The sequence below is a fragment of the Aquarana catesbeiana genome, linkage group LG02 (assembly GCF_042186555.1).
Source record: "Aquarana catesbeiana isolate 2022-GZ linkage group LG02, ASM4218655v1, whole genome shotgun sequence".
Classification (NCBI taxonomy): domain Eukaryota; kingdom Metazoa; phylum Chordata; class Amphibia; order Anura; family Ranidae; genus Aquarana; species Aquarana catesbeiana.
In genome coordinates, this window is record NC_133325.1 from 700,429,405 (window position 1) to 700,447,838 (window position 18,434).

An 18,434-nucleotide genomic window follows, 5' to 3' on the forward strand; every position below is an offset into this window, starting at 1 on the left:
AAATACAATGTGAAATTAACAAGAGACACCAACACCAAGCAACCTCCTTGAGATTAAATAATACAAGATAATAATGGTGTTGTGGTAACTTGACACAAAAACACACCCAAAAATATTCTCGAGTAAAATAAAAAAAAATAAAATAATAAAAACACGATCAGGCTTGAAAAAAATACAAACCCAAAAAAAAAAATATATCTTTTTTGTCAGATGTGACAAATCAAAATATATTGATGAAATCACGAGAAATAATAAAGAAAGAAGTTTGTGAGAAGTCTGTGTGAATATGAGCAGCAAAACAACTTCATTCTTCAAGCATTATAAAGAAGAACAGAGTGCGCTGCATTAAACAATTTTAAACATTGCAGCCTGACGAAAGTGCTATATTAATTGCAAACGCTAATTTTACCAGACCGAGCTGTTCCATCTCAGAATTTCTTCTGAGCATGCGTGGCACTTTGTGCGTCGGAATTGTCCACACACGGTCGGAATTGACGCAATTGGATTTTGTTGTTGGAAAATTTTATAGCCTGCTCTCAAACTTTGTGTATCGGAAAATCCGATGGAAAAAGTCAGATGGAGCCCACACACGGTCGGAATTTCTGACAACAAGCTCCAATCACACATTTTCCGTCTGAAAATTCGACCGTGTGTACAGGGCATAAGAGTTGCCATGGTGAGGTGAAGATGGCTGCGAAGCTTGTGCAAAAAGTGCAGAAACGTTTTGATGAACCCTTGTATCCTATTTATTAATTATGAAATTGAAGATTCAAGAAAACTATTGACTGCCCACCATAGAAAAGAGGATGGATTCCCTGGGGGGAACAGGAATATAAATAAGTTCAATAGCCACATCATATGACGGCCTCCCAGAAGGACCGCTCTCATTCGCCCGCGGGGGGCAAGCAGCACGGCTATCGCTGCTGCGATGTGTTGCTAGGACACGGCTCAACCCCAATCTCTGTAAAGAGCCACAGCTGCGGCTCTTTAACCATGTGATCGGCTATGTCCAATCACAGCCGGTGACATGTAAACACGGAAGATGCCGGTAATCAGCGCTCCTCGCCTCACACTGACAGAGTGTGAGGAGAGGAGATCCGATCAGAGGCATCTCCTCACAGAGGACATCTAGGGGTGTAATCAGGGCACTGATCATCAGTGCCCTGATTACAATTAAGTGCCCACCAGTGCCAGCAATGTGTGCCCACCACTGCCAGCAATCAGTGCCTACCTTTGCCCACAAGTGCCAGCAATCAGTGCCCACAAGTGCCAGAAATCAGTGCCCACAAGTGCCAGAAATCAGTGGCCATTAGTGATGCCAGTCAGTCCTGGCTAACAGTGCTGCCCATCAATGCTTATCACTGCTACCCATCAATGCCACCCACAGGGAGTGGCTGAGAACAGACGTAAACCGGAAGTCACCTAAGGAGGCACTCTAAACGCCGTTCCACCTGTATTTGCTCGTTTTTATTGTTTTAATGTAAGAGACCACCTTGAAGCCCTTAAATAAAACTCTATTTCATTTACCCAACATACTACACTATTGGAGCCTTTTCTTCTCTCCCTCTCTTCTCCACCGGGCCTTTGTGCCTTGGTGGAACATACTGAAACAGGCAGGTGTGCTGCATTGAGAGTGGAGAGGAAAGGATCAAAGCCGTGATGAATGGATGAGAACATTTTGGGCAAAATTGTGACGCTGTATACAGATCTATAATACGCTCTATTACCTGTAGAATTTCTGAGGACTTTTATGAACTTTGGCCAACCTGTTTATTTATTTTAACACTGAGTCACTTTATGTAGCTTCACGGCCAGGATTGAGCCCCTCACTTGTTCACTTTATGAACTTGAACCCCCACTGCATGGATTTAGAGCACTTTATATTCTGATATTTCATCTTTATCGATTATTTAGACATTTCACCTACTGTATTTTATTCACTTGATTATTATTACGCAGTTTACACATTTTTTGTAATATTTTATTATGTGTGAATAGATTTGAATGCGCGAGATCACTTTCATTTAACATTTCCATTTAGGTGTAGTGTGAACACTTTTAGATTTTGCTGCTATCTTTTCAGATATCACCACACATACATATTTTTAATATTTGTATTATTTATTTGTCATTTTGCATACATTCCTTGCAATTACTCATTAATAGCGCGAAGGATGCTTCCACTTGCATTTTAGGACCCCTCAAATACTCTGTGTCAGCTGAGCTGGGGAGGAGAGTTCGGGTGGAAGCTGGAGATGGAGTGTCAGGCTGTTGTGACCTTTGAGGGAGCACCCCAGTTTGGGGGGGTGACCTTGGTCCTGGGCTTGGGTGCGGACGGAACTTTCTCAAAACTCACAGAGGTGTCCAGGCCAGGAGGCACTGGGAGCAAGGGAAGGACAGCGGGACACCACTGCCGTGCAAGTCTCCAGGAGGACAAGGAACATCTAAGAGGGCTGATGAGTGACACACAGTCAGGAGGACTGGCAGGCAAGCCTGAGATGAATGGAATTTAGCAGTTTGGGATGGGTGCAGGGCCACTCAGGAGGACTGTGCAGGCACGGGCGGTGGAAAGGGGCAGCTTCAGCTAGGAGGGCTGGCAGTGCCTGAAGAGGTGGTACTGGGAGCAGTAGCCACATATAGGACAGCTAACACCAAAGGCTTTTTTTTCTACACCATAGGGGCCCGCGGTCTACAAAGGGCATTCTGCTAAGATCCAGGTGAGTCTGTGCTGGGTCTGAAACCTGTGCTAGCTGGTCCTGGGAGTTATAGTCTGCTAGAGCAGTGGTCATCAACCCTGTCCTCAGGGCCCACTAACAGGCCAGGTTTTATGTATTGCCTTGGGAAGATGCAGACTAGAATACTGCAATCACTGAGCAGCAAATGATATCACCTGTGATGTATTTCAGTTATCTTGCAAACCTGGCCTGTTAGTGTTAGTGAGGACAGGGTTGATGACCACTGTGCTAGAGATAGAAGAGAAGAGAATGTATATACTGGATTGTATACAGTTCAAATCCTTACAGAGTTTCATTGATCAAATGGGCATCCCATGTGCACCCTTCCCCATCCAAGTTTGATTCCCCTAATAAAAAATACAAACAAAGCTGCAAGGACTGCTTCTTGTCTCTGAGTGACTGGAAATTCGTGTGGCTGTGCAGAGTGGGAGACTACCACATTCACCAGCGGGCCCTACGGGGGTAGCACTACATACTGTAGGGGCTGAAGTCAAACCTTAGGATCAATAACAGTCATATATCCTCCTCTGTGCATTAGTAATCACGTGTTCATGCAGCAGTGTAGATTTAGGCTCGATTCACACCTATGCATGTTGCTTTTGAGCGTTTTTGGAGGTTTTTTTTTGTCATGCTTGCCACGTTTTTGCGGCGTTTTGCATTTTTTTTTTACAGTTTAAAAAAAAAACCGGCAAAAACGCATCAAAAACGCTGTAAAAACGCTGCAAAAACGGTGCACATGCGTTTTTGATGCTGGTCCATTGAATTGTATTACATGCAAAACGCTGCATTTTGCATGAAAAAAAGTTCCTGACCCTTTCCAAAAATGCAGAGGTACAAAAAGGCATTGATGTGAACAATTTCCATAGGAACCCATGTTAAAAAATTCCCATACATTTCTGCAAAATACATAAAAAAACGCGCTAGTGTGAATGGAGCCTTATTGCCCTTTGTACGTTTGCTACAGACTGAGATGAACCCTGTGTGCCTAATGCAATTGCAAAATCCCATAGTTTCTCTTCAGCTAAAACTTTTTAGGACAGCTGATATCACAACAGTTATTATAAGTGTTATTGTTGCTGCTACAACTAAAACCTTTATCCATTATACAGGGGGAATTGTGTAGAGAGGGCGGGACAGTGTGTACAGGGGGTGAATTTAATTTGGGATAATTCCCTGGTTGTGCTTATTTGTTGTTTCTAAACAGACTAAAAAGGCAAGCCCAATATTTAGCATAATTTAGCCACACCCACTTTATGCCATTGCCATCTCCCTGGTAGTGGCGACAGTGCATTACTTTGCCCAGGGGGCCATGACACTCCTAAGATGGCCCTATTATCCACAGCACTGCTCCCTAATAGTCTGACTATGCTGATAGATCTCCTGTTGCCTGTCCTTGGTTTTGGCATCTTTTTTATCAGTGACACATAGGGGTTGATTTACTAAAACTGAAGAGTGCAAAATATAGTGCAGCTCTGCACAGAAACCAATGAGCTTACATTTTTTTGGCAAAGTTTAATTAAACAAGCTAAAATTAGAAGCTGATTGGCTACTATGCACAGCTGCACCAGATTTTGCACTCTCCAGTTTTAGTAAATCATATTGTCACAGCTGACACTGCAACCTGCTACAAAGAGAGTTATCTGAGGGGCACCATCAAAATGTTGCTATAGGGCAGTGGTGGTTGGTGCTTAATATTTGGGGGGGGGGCAAACTAACACCAAACCCCCCCCCCCCGCGGGAGAGGGCCGGGAATGCAGCAATCGGACAACCCCCACCCCCCTTCGGAGATGGACGTGAATGCGACGATCAAACCCCCCGCCACCCACCGGAAATGCACAGGAATGCGCCAATCGACCCACTCCCTAAGACTCCCTGGCCAATCAGGTCACAGGAACTGCTTCCTGATTGGCTGGGAGGAGAATCAAGAAGACAATAGCTAATATTAATTCACTATTTTCCCACAACTGGGTGGGATCGGGCGCAGTGTTCTGCTCCCCGAGCAAACACTTTTTTAAAGCCAATTAGAGCCTCAGGCTTTAACAACGTGCTTAAAAAAAAAAAACAATTGGAATCCATGTGTCTGGCGCCCTGCATGTAGATTTGGGGCCGGACACATGGATTAGCATGGACGGGCCGCCACTGCTATAGGGCCCTATATAGTATACCATTACACCTCTGGGCCATTATGTATGAATAACAACTGGCACCTTATTCAATGCTAATTAGTTATAAGAGAAGGCAAACACAACTGTTGGCTCTATTAATATTCAAAAGCATTTTAGGCAAAAGTATTATTTATCATAATTATATAGCACCTTAATTAACAGACTACAGTACATAAAAAAGCCATAATCGTTCTGCTGCTCTTACAATTATCCCTTTCATGACTAAGCCTATTTTTGAAATTTGGTGTTTACAAGTTAAAATCCGTATTTTTTGCTAGAAAATTACTTAGAACCCCCAAACATTATATATATATTTTTAGAAGAGAGTCTAAAGAATAAAATGGCGATTGTTACAATATTTTTTATCACACGGTATTTGTGCAGCGGTGTTTTAAACGCAAATTTTTGGAAAAGTGACACTTTCATGAATTTTAAAAAATCCAAACAGTAAAGTTACCCCAATTTTTTTGTATAATGTGAAAGATGATGTTACGCCGAGTAAATAGATACCAAACATGTCACCCTTTATAATTGCACGCACTCGTGGAATGGCGACGAACTACGGTACCTATGAATTAACATAGGCGACGCTTTAAAAATTTTTTACGGTTACCAGGTTTGAGCTACAGAGGAGGTCTAGGGCTAGAATTATTGCTCTCGCTCTGACGATCGCGGCGATACCTCACATGTGTGGTTTGAACACCGTTTACATATGCGGGCGCGACTTCCGTATGCGTTTTCTTCGCTGCGCGAGCTCGCGGGGACGGGGGCGCTTTAAAAATTTTTTTTTTTTTTTTATTTATTTATTTTATTTATTTTTGTACTTTTATAAATTGTGTTTAAAAATTTTTTTTTTTTTTTACTTTTATTGCTGTCACAAGCAATGTAAACATCCCTTGTGACAGTAATATGTGGTGACAGGTACTCTTTATGGAGGGATGGGGGGTCTAAAAGACCCCCCATCCCTCCTTTACACTTCAAAGTATTCAGATCGCTGAAAACGGCGATTCTGAATACTGTGTACTTTTTTAAATTCGGCGCCATTGGCAGCCGAGTAAACGGGAAGTGACGTCATGACGTCGCTTCCGCGTTTACAATTAGAAGGCTGGAACGAAGCCGCTCACAGCTTCGTTCCAGCCCGCCCCCAGCCCCAGGAGATTCCCGAATGGACACCGGGCCTCCCGATCGCATGGGAGGCCCGGTAACAGCGGCGGGAGGCGGCGGGAGGGGGGGGATGTCCCCTCCCGCTCCTCCGGTATAACAGCCGAGCGGCTTTTAGCCGCATCGGTTGTTATATTCGGGTAGCCGATCGCCCGCTGAAAACAACGGTACCGGGATGATGCCTGCAGCTGCGGGCATCATCCCGGTATAACCCCGGAAAGCCGAGGACGCATATGTGCGTTCGGTCGGCGGGAAGGGGATTATATAACCTCAACACTGACTTTTTTAGAGTAGAGTTTGATTGGAGGTCAGCAGTCTAGCTTTTAGAGGAATAATAGGGCACTCTGGAGGAAAGAGCACAAATATGGGGAGAATATACGGTACATACTGCATTTCATGCAGATGCTGTCCTTGATAAGAAAGGAATCCAGCACTGTATTGCCTCAAAACTATCTACGGAGGCACTGTATTATTTCATAGGCAGTGCAAAACAACTAACAAAACATGATTATTGGAACTGAAATGCATAATGGAGTCATGCTTTCAACTGATGAAATTGCAGGGGCTTGATTTACTAAAGGCAAATAGGCTATTCATATTGCAAGGGAAGGTGAACTTTGCAAATGCATTTTCTTCAGAGCTTAGTGAATGTGGTGAAATTTCATTTTGCAAATAAATGCCCAATCATGTGCAAGGAATATGAAAATAAAACAGCATTTTTGCTTAACCACTTCAGCCCCGGTAGAATTTACCCCCTTCCCATTTTTTGCGATATGGCACTGCATCGCTTTAACTGACAATTGCACGGTCGGGCGATGTTGTACCTAAACAAAATTGATGTTCTTTTTTTCCCACAAATAGAGCTTTCTTTTGGTAGAATTTGATCACCTCTGCGGTTTTTATTTTTTGCACTATAAACAAAAAATGAGCGACAATTTTGAAAAAAAACACAATATTTTTTACTTTTTGCTATAATAAATATCCCAATTTAAAAAAAAACAAACAATTTTTTTCCTCAGTTTAGGTCAATATGTATTCTACATATTTTTGGTAAAAAAAAAAAAATCACAATAAGCGATTGGTTATTGATTGGTTTGCGCAAAAGTTAAAGCGCCTACAAAATAGATTATTGATTTATGGCATTTTTATTATTATTTTTTTTTTTTTTTACTAGTAATGGCGGTGACCTGCGATTTTTATCGGGACTGCGACATTGCAGCAAACAGATCGGACAAGTAGCCACTGATAACTGTGTAAATGTCACTGGCAGGGAAGAGGTTAACACTAGGGGGCGATCAAGGGGTTAAATGTGTTCCCTCAGTGTGTGTTCTAATTGTGGGGGGATGGGACTGACTGAGGGAGGAGAATGACCGGCGTTCCTATAAACTAGGAATACAAAGATTTTGGGGGCACACCCAAAAAGATGCATTAAAGATGGTGCAGCCATAAGACCATACAACAGAACAAAATATTACAGCGCACACATGCAAAAAATTACATTTAACTCCTGCAAGGCTATTTAAAACACCTGAATATTTTCAAAAAATATGGGGATTTGGTGCCACCATATATTCTGTGGATAGCGTAGGACCCACTGATAATGGGGTACTTTGTCGCAGTAAGTGGGCTTAAGCACCATATAGCCATATGGTGTGACCAAATCCCCATATATTTTGAAAATGTTCAGGTGTTTTAAATAGCCTGGCAGGAGTTAGATGTCATTTTTTGCATGGTGCGCTGTAATATTTTGTTCCTATATACTAGGAACACACGATCCGTCTCCTCTCCCCTGACAGAACGTGGATTTGTGTGTTTACACACAGAGATGCCCGTTCCCACCCTGTCAGGATCGATCGCGGGTACCCGGCAGACATTGTGCGTGTGCCCCCTACACCTCTTAAAGCGGCCGCCGTACAGCTATGGCAATTCGCGCACTGGAGCCATTCTGCCGCATTCAAATGACGGCGGCAGGTCGGCATGTGGTTAAAGAAGAATTCCAGGTATGGATATTTTATTTATGTATTGGACCAATGAAACTATGTGTATACCATACCTGGCCGATGTACCTGGAAGCTGGCAATCACTGAAGCAGATACCACTACTCCAGTGATCTCCACTTGCTTCTGGGTCTTGCACCGATCTGCTGCCCTTCTGCATTCTGAACAAAGGATGTTGGCCACTTCGCATGGGTGCCACTTAGAGAATGCTTTGCATTTTTGTTGGCGCCTCATTTGGATTTAATCAGTCACAGTGTCTGTGTAATTTATAGATAATTCATTAATAGGATACACTGGCAACTCTGGTGTGTGCCAGTATACTGTGCATGCATTTAGATTTGGCAGATCTGAAGCAAGCACCTTCCTCTTCTTTATAGGGGCAGCTGATGAATGGGAATGTAGCATTTGTTTTCACTCTGAGCTATATTTAAATCACCACAAGGTTACTCTGACCCTGCTGCAATGTTATAATCAATAATCGCATAACTACTTACATATGAAACTATGCTATCAAATTAGTTGATACCATTTGCTGAATGAGCACACTGCAATTTTAATTGAAACTGTAACTAAACCCTGAGAACAATCCAGTTCGCCTCTGTTATACATTTCTCTGTCCCCTTGCCCCCTGTTTGAATAATTGCTATCTCAACCAGGTAATTTAACAATGAGATACTTTTGCTGGACCAATTAATGGTTTAGATAACAACAGTATTGCACACCATTGCTGTTTGTGATCACAGGGTAAGCAATATGCCAAACAAAACAAAAACACATTTGCCATTTCCCCAAAAGTACCACCACTCCTAGCGGAGTGTGTTTCCCCAAATGTATATAATAATCCAAAAGAAAAAAAAGAGGAATATAGGGGACTTTTATGCATACTAATTTACATATCTAACAGAAAAATCTATGTATAGTTATCTTCCCACCTCATGACATACAACTTAACCAGTTGCCGACCAGCCGCCGTCATTATACTGCGGCAGGTTGGCACGATCCCGCGAACCGTCGTAGCTGCTCCTTTAACCGCTTGCCAACCACTTGCCGCAGTTGTACAGTTAGAACACACACTAGGGAACACATTAACCCCTTGATTGCCCCCTAGTGTTAACCTCTTCACTGCCAGTGACATTTTTACAGTAATCAATACATTTTCATAGCACTGATCGCTGTATTAATGCCAATGGTCCCAAAAATGTGTCAAAATTGTCCGACGTGTCCGCCATAATGTCGCAGTCCCGACAAAAATCGCAGATCGCCGTCATTACTAGTAAAAAAAAAAATTAATAATAAATATGCCATAAAACTATCCCCTATTTTGTAGACGCTATAACTTTTGCGCAAACCAATCAATATACGCTTATTGCGATTTATAAAAAAATATAAATATATTCTACAAAAATATGTAGAAGACTACATATTGGCCTAAACTGAAGAAAAAAGTTGTTTTTTTATATTTTTGGGGGGATATTTATAACAAAAAGTAAAAAATAATGCGTTTTTTTCAAAATTGACGCTTTTTTTTGTTTATAGCGCAAAAAATAAAAACCGCAGAGATGATAAAACACCACCTAAAGAAAGCTATTTTTGTGGGAAAAAAAGGACTTCAATTTTGTTTGGGTGCAACATTGCACAACCGCGCAATTGTCAGTTAAAGCGACGCAGTGCCGAATCGCAAAAAGTGCTCTGGTTAGGAAGAGGGTAAAATCTTCTGGGGCTGAAGCCGTTAAGCGGGATAGCAGGTGCACACGCACGCCCACTGCATTGTGAGGGTGCCGATGCTCATGACCGGCGGTTGCGATGAGCGCAGACCACACGCGATCGCGGGCACGAGAGGCAGAACAGGGACATGTGTGTGTAAACACACAAATCCCTGTTCTGTGAGGAGAGGAGATGCAGATCATGAGTACTTAACCGCTTCCCGACCGCCTCACGCAGACATACTGCGGCAGAATGGCACGTACAGGCAGATTAACGTACTTGTATGTTGCTCTTTAAGAGGCGGCGCGCACCCGCCGGGAGCTCCGTGACCGGGATCGCGGGTCCCGCGGACTCGATGTCCACAGGCATACCCGCGATCGTCTCACGGTGAGGAAGAATGGGGAGATGCTGATGTAAACAAGCATCTCCCCGTTCTGCCTAATGACAATGACACTGGTCACCGCTGCCTGTAATCGGGAGCGGTGATCAGTGATGTGTCACACACAGCCCCTCCCCCCCACAGTTAGAATCACTCCCTAGGACACACTTAACCCCTACTGCGCCACCTAGTGGTTAACCCCTACACTACCAGTGAAATTTTTGCAGTAATTAATGCAATTTTATAGCATTGATCGCTGTATTAATGCCAATGGTCCCAAAAATCTGTCAAAATTGTCCGATGTGTCCGCCATAATGTCGCAGTCACGATAAAAATCGCTGATCGCCGCCATTACTAGTAAAAAAAAAAAATTATCAATAAAAATGCCATAAAACTATCCCCTATTTTGTAGATGCTATAACTTTTGCGCAAACCAATCAATAAACGCTTATTGCGATCTTTTTTACCAAAAATATGTAGAAGAATACATATTGGCCTAAACTGAGGGAAAAAATGTTTTTTATATATTTTTCGGGGTATTTATTATAGCAAAAAGTATAAAAATAATGCGTTTTTTCCAAAATTGTCGCTTTTTTTTGTTTATAGCGCAAGAAATAAAAAACGCAGAGGTAATCAAATACCACCAAAAGAAAGCTCTATTTGTGGGAAAAAAAGGACGTCAATTTTGTTTGGGAGCCAAGTCGTACGGCCGCGCAGTTGTCAGTTAAAGCGACACAGTGCCGAATCGCAAAAAGTGCTCTGGTCAGGAAGGGGGTAAATTCTTCCGGGGGTGAAGTGGTTAATAGCTAGGAACCACAATCTGTCATCTCCTGTAGTCAGTCCCCTCCCCCTACAGTTAGAACACACACTACGGAACACAGTTATCCTCTTCCCTGCCAGTGACATTTATACAGTAATTAGTGCATTTTTATATCATTGATCGCTGTATAATTGTCAATCGTCCCAAAAATGTGTCAAAAGTGTCAGATCTGTCTGTCATAATGTTGCAGTCTCGATAAAAATCGCAGATCGCCGCCATTACTAGTAAAAAATAATAAAAATGCCATAAATCTATCCCCTATTTTGTAGACGCTATAACTTTTGCGCAAACCAATCAATATACGCTTACTGCAATTTTTATTACCAAAAATATGCAAAATACATATTGGCCTAAACTGAGAAAAAACAGTTTTTATTTTTTATAGCAAAAAGTACAAAATATTGCTTTTTTCAAAATTGTCACTCTTTTTTTGTTTAAAAATAAAAACCGCATAGATGATCAAATACCACCAAAAGAAAGCTCTATTTGTGGGAAAAAAAGGATGTTAATTTTGTTTGGGTACAACGTCGCACGACTGCGCACTTGTCAGTTAGAGTGACGCAGTGCCGAATTGCAAAAAATGCCCTGGTCATTGAGCAGCCAAATGTTCCGGGTCTGAGGAGGTTAAAGGAGTGGTAAAGGCAGAAAGTTTTCTTATCTTGATGCGTTCTTTGCATTAAGATAAAAACACTTCTGTGTGTGGCAGTGTCCCCAGCACCCCCTAATTACTTACCTGAGCCCCTTCTCTCTCCAGCGATGTCCACGAGTGTCTTAGCTGTCCCAAAGACTCCTCCTGATTGGCTGAGACACAGCAGCGGTGCCATTGGCTCCCGCGGCTGTCAATCAAAATCAGTCAGCCAATCAGGGGAGAGAGAGGGCGGGGCCAGGCCGAATGGATACATGGAGCTCTAACTCAGCTTGGGTGTCCCCTGTAGCAGGCTGATGGCTGAGGGTCACTCGATAGGAGGAAGAGCCATGAACAGCAAAGAGGGACCCACGAAGAGGAGGATCCGGGCTGCTCTATGCAAAACCAACTGCACAGAGGAGGTAAGTGTAGCACTGACCCCCGAAGGAGCTGCTGGTTTTGATTGGGCCTGCACTCTGCTATCACACCCCCTTTACTTGGCTCAGTCCCCTTGACACAGCTGTGGTGTAATGTAGTGTGCGGTAGAAACTTAAAGACAATTTCACAATATACAATATAATATACCTTTTTGTCTTTACCTTTAATCTCCAGCTTCCACCTGGTCAGCAATTCAAAGGAAGCAACACTCCACACAGGAATACTTAAACAAGAATAATGTTTTACTGTATTTGCTTCAAAATAATGATTACAGCAGTTGTACTGTCAAACCAACGTAGAGTGACAGCCAACAGATTTAATTCACAAAGGTATTACACAAATGTAAAGTGTTTAAATTAACCTCTTAGCAATGCGTTTATGAGATGGGACCAATGACAGAGTGAACTGACTTCACTATGGGCACTGTCCCACCCTCAGCACGCTCTGTTTCTGTAGAGAAAGCAAATGCTATTTTAACAAAGTATAGCACAATCCCTAGGAAGCTCCCACTGCTTTATATTACAGTAACCTTAAAGGGAAATGAAACACAAAGCTTTGCGTTTTATGAGACAGTCCTTTTCTTCTTTCTTCTGCTAGCTATGTGTAAAGTAAATTGTAATCCAATGGTTAACAACTCCCAGGTCAAAGCAAACTGAATGTTGAACTGATGTTGTGCTAAAGCAGCACTGCAACTATCTCTGGTGCCAATAACACAGTATCAGAATTGTAATGAGGTACAGGCTTGAGGCCTATTTTGAACTCAGTCTTAATCCTTTGAATTTCCTCTGTGGGACTACAGGTCCCAGCAACACTGTGTTATACATGCAGGTGTGTAAAAGTGCGTCAAGGAAACTTTTGGGCAACAGCCCTCTCACCACACTGGGTCCAGGTAGATGGATGCCTCCACAATATCTCAGTTCATTCGCCGCGGCCACGCCGTCATGCTGTTCCGTTTCACAGACGACTGGGAGTCCTCGGTTACCTCCTTCCAGGGTCTCTGGATTGATCGCACTGCTGCTCCAGCATGCTGTGATGTAACGCAGGATCAAAGCTGCTGTTCCGCTCCGCACAGGGCAGGCCACACTTCGCTGGAGACCTCCACACAGATCCTCACAGGCTGGCCATGCATTCCCAAGAGAGCTAAGATGGCCACTCTGGGGCCTTTTATAGCCTTCCCACAATGCAGTTCAGTTCTCTTGGTGCTCATGGGAGGTCATAGGCATTGTGGGTAGGCCAAGTTAATGTCCAAAGTAAACAAAATAGAACACTTCCTGTCATCTTCTTGAATAATGAAATAAAATGCAGTTCATTCCATATTTTGGCCGCTAGATGGCGCCAAATACGAAGCTATAACATAACATTAAATCATTGAGCAAAAATGTGACCGCTGCACACTCCCCCTGCTTGGACTCTTTGGTCCCCAAAGAGATGTAAGATCTTGTTTCTGTTACACATTTTTGTCTTTATGCGGTTACACAAAACTGACAGGGGAGCTTCCCACCAATTTTCACATGATGGGGAGCTGTCCTGTACACTCACAGCCGATACCTTGATGGCGTGTACAGGTGTGTCAAGGGGTGAGATGGGGTTTCTTCTCACCAAATCTGCGGTGAGAAGGTCAGGCTCTCTCGACAACCCTTGAGGGGTGAGGACAATTTCTTTGGAACTCTCCTCCAACACATCACAGGTTGGTCTCTTGGGTCTGTAAACGACTCTTCGTTTCTTCTGGTTCATTGGTTCAGACACAGTAGGCTCATTTGCCCTCTCTTTCCACTCAACCACTTCTGCCTTTTGCAGATCGGTCCCTTCCACTCCTGTTTTGGATATTTCTTCATCCACGGTGGGAGAGGTAGACACTTCCAACCCCTCTTCTGGCAGTGAGGGTAGAGGGTCACATCTGGGGGTGACAGGGGCTAACAGCTGCTTCACCAAGTCTGTGTTGGTCCCAACGATTAACGAACTTCTTGAGGACCCTGGCAGCCAAGGGCAGACAATGGCCAGTGTCTCAAAGTTCTGAGGCTTCCCAGCCCTCAATGGATCACACGACAACTTGATCCGTAGACACCCATCACAAGGGTAATCTTCTGCTTGAATACCCAGGTGCTACAGGTCCCAGCAACACTGTGTTATACATGTAGATGTGTAAAAGTGCATCAAGGAAACTTTTGGGCAACAGCCCTCTCACCACACTGGGTCCAGGTAGATGGATGCCTCCACAATATCTCAGTTCATTCGCCGCGGCCACACCCTCAAGCTGTTCCGTTTCACAGACAACCGGGAGTCCTCGGTTACCTCCTTCCAGGGTCTCTGGATCGATCACACTGCTGCTCCAGCACGCTGTGATGTAACGCAGGATCAAAGCTGCTGTTCCGCTCCGCACAGGGTAGGCCGCACATCGCCGGAGACCTCCACACAGATCCTCACAGGCTGGCCATGCGTTCCCAAGAGAGCTAAGATGGCCGCTCTGGGGCCTTTTAAAGCCTTCCCACAATGCAGTTCAGTTCTCTTGGTGCTCATGGGAGGTCATAGGCATTGTGGGTAGGTCAAGGTAATGTCCAAAGTAAACAAAACACTTCCTGTCATCTTCTTGAATAATGAAATAAGATGCAGTTCATTCCATATTTTGGCCGCTAGATGGCGCAAAATACCAAGCTATAACATAACATTAAATCATTGAGCAAAAATGTGACCGCTGCACAAGTATAACATGTTTGTTATTTCTAAAGAAAAAAAAACAAGCCTTTACAATCACTTTAAAGTAGACAGTTGTCATAATTTCCCCGAAAGACTCACATCAGGGGTCTGCAGACTGCATACACAGTGATGTGAATATTGGGGGAGCTGTATAGATCTTACTAGGATCTAATATTGTATAAATGATCCTCCAGTGATCTTTTCCAATTCCTTATCAAAAACGTGAACCCTAATCCACTACGAAATGCCATGAATTACAGAGCATTGAATGTTTTAGGCCAGGTTCACATACACTATAAGTATTATGACGCCTACCTTCACACGCACATGAACTTTAATGGCATCCCAGTCTTAGTCCGTAGGGTTCAATATTGAGCTGGCCCAACCTTTGTAGCTATAACAGCTTCAACTCTTTTGGGAAGGCTGTCCACAAGGTTTAGGAGTGTGTCTATGGGAATATTTGACCATTTTTCCAGAAGAGCATTTGTGAAGTCAGGCACTGACATGGACGAGAAGGCCTGGCTCGCAGTCTCCGCTTTAATTCATACCAAAGGTGTTCTATCGGGTTGTGGTCAGGCCAGTCAAGTTCCTCCATCCCAAACTCACTCATCCATGTCTTTATGGACCTTGCTCTGTGCACTGGTCCAAATCATTTGGTGGAAGGGGGGGTTAGGGTTATGGTGTAGGGTTGTTTTCAGGGATTGGGCTTGGCCCCTTATTTCCAGTGAAGGGAACTCCTAAAGCTTCTGCATACCAAGACATTTTGGACAATTTCATGCTCCCAACTTTATGGGAACAGTTTAGGGATGGCTCCTTCCCGTTCCAACATGACTGTGCACCAGTTCACAAACAAGGTTGTCATGCTTATGAGGATAACTTTTCTGCAAGATAATTATGAATGAGTAATTTTTAACCACTTGCTTACTGGGCATTTAACCACCCTCCTATCCAGACCAATTTTCAGCTTTCAGCGCTGATGCACTTTGATTGACAATTGCGCGGTCATACAGCACTGTACCCAAATGAAATTTTTATCATTTTTTCCCACAAATAAAGCTTTCTTTTGGTGGTATTTGATCACCTTTGCGGTTTTTATTTCTTGTTAAAAAAATGTAAAAAGCCCACATTTAAAAAAAAAAAATGTTTTTATTTATATTTTGTTATAAAATTTTAAAACGGGTAATTTTTCTCCTTCATTGATGTACGCTGATGAGGCGGCACTGATGGGCACCGATAGGTGGCAGTGATGGGCACTGATGGGTGACAGTGATGGGCACTGATGGGTGGCAATAATGGGCACTGATTGTTTACACTGATAGACAGCACTGCTAGGTGGCACTGATTGGCACCACTGGTGGGGGGCATTGATAGGTGGCACTTGTGGGCATTAATAGGTGGCACTTGTGGGCATTGATAGCTGGCACTCATGGGCATTGGTAGGTGGCACTGGTGGGCACTGTGGGCACTGTCAGGTGGCAATGGCAGGTGGCACAGATAAGGCATAATTGCCTCTTCCTCTTCAGGACCGATGTCCCTTGCAGATGAGCCGGTGATTGGCTGTCAGCGTGAGGAGAAAAAAGAAACGATCACAGAGCTTTTGTTTTGATCATGTGTTCAGCTGTCATTGGGTGACAGCTGATCACATGGTAAGGGGCCGGGAACGGCCCCTTACTCGGATCAGTGATCACCCGAGTCTCAGTGACTCTGTGATCACAGCACGCTCCGCGTGCGCCCTGCAGGGCGCGTGCACAGGGGAAGTCGTCATACGGCCTCCCGGAAATTCAGGTCCTCGCTGTGGCCGTCATTCGGCTATAGCGCGGATGTCAAGAGGTTAAACAATAATATTTTTAAGATACAGAATGGATCAATATGAACACAGACTAAAAATAGAAGATTTATTCACCAGACGTATTCATACAAAATAGTTATATATACAGTATCTCACAAAAGTGAGTACACCCCTCACATTTTTGTAAATTTTTTATTATATCTTTTCATGTGACAACACTGAAGAAATGACTCTTTGCTACAATGTAAAGTAGTGAGTGTACAGCTTGTATAACAGTGTAAATTTGCTGTCCCCTCAAAATAACTCAACACACAGCCATTAATGTCTAAAACGCTGGCAACAAAAGTGAGTACACCCCTAAGTGAAAATGTCCAAATTGGGCCCAAAGTGTCAATATTTTGTGTGGCCACCATTATTTTCCAGCACTGCCTTAACCTTCTTGGACATGGAGTTGCACAGTAAAATGTAACTTTTCTCTCCCATAGTTTAGCCCGCTCAATGATCCCTCTAAGCAAATGCAATCAGATAATAAGAGATGAGGTGAAAGAGTGTATGCCAGCAGACCAACTTGCATTAATATTTTTGCAATTCAGGAGCCATGCTACATCCAGTCATTTTGTTGCAGACCAGAACTTCCTCAGGATGTGATTTGAATTGAAAGTTCAAGCAGTAATTGATGTTTTATCCTTCATTTGATGCTAATAGGTTAGATCCCCTATCAACTTCCTACATTTCCTGGGATTCCAACAGCAAGATCTCTGCACCTTCTAGGACCTCTGTTCCAAACTTCTCCTGACTTCCACTGGCTATTCCTAAGAGCTCATTCATAAAAGTGCATATGTCCACACCAAAACAAGCATTTTTATAGTTAATTTTTCTGCAAAAAGATCCAACATATATAGAAGTATTTAATACGGCCCTGTTCATGAAGCCTTTTTGGCAGTTGCTTACGGTTATCAATTCAGCTGTGCAGCATTAGGTTCTGGATGCAGTTTTCAAAAAAACATTTTTGTAGGTGAATAGAGTTTGTTTCCTCCGTGTTCACTTTGATTTATCCTAGGTGATCAGGATTACACCCTAAAGCGGTAGTCTATGTTTTTAGATTTATACTTTAACACAAGCTTGCAGTATTTTTAGGATTTGTTTACTATGATTTGCAGGAATCACCTGGTGCCTACATTCTATGTAGGATCCTCATATAGAGCCACTGCATCCAAAAAGTATGGCTGCCGGTCCAAGTGATAAGCAGAAAAGGCAGCTACCTTAGGGGCTTCAGCGGGGGGGGGGGGGGGGGGGGGGAGGGGGGTGAACAAAACCAGGAATCTATGCTGCTAAAGTTTTAGGATGGGGGCACACTTTGGCTTTTTCAACTGGCATGCTAATGGAGCTTGTATGAGCATGGGATGCAAGTATTTATCTGGGGGGCAGGTTAGAGCCAGGTTAGGCTGGGGGGAAGGTTAGAGCCAGAAAATCCCTGTAATGTACATAGATCACCCAGAGGGGAATATTTTTTTCTCAACAAAAGTGGAGTTGCATTTTTAATGTCCAGCAGTCTACTTAAGCTTCCTGTTTAGGGCAGGTATGTACTGCAGAGTTTGTAGTAACAACCAAGGTGTTAGGCTCAAGGCTTATCAATGTCTTTTGCATTGGTGCTCGTTTCCTCAATAAACCTCATTAAAAAAACAAAGCATATGAAGAGCGAAAATCTAACTACAGGATCTTGAAAGAGATGCAAGAAGTAAGGATATGATTCATGCCACTGATGTCCCTGTTAAACTGAACCAGCAGACTGAAATGGATCTTGGTTTTAAATAAGCTCACAGGCGGATGAGCTGGTTTATTTAAAAGTCTGAAGAAAGTTGTGTGACAAGATATATTTAAAAATAAAGCTGAAATGATGCATTTTTAAAATATGGGCTGTGTGGTT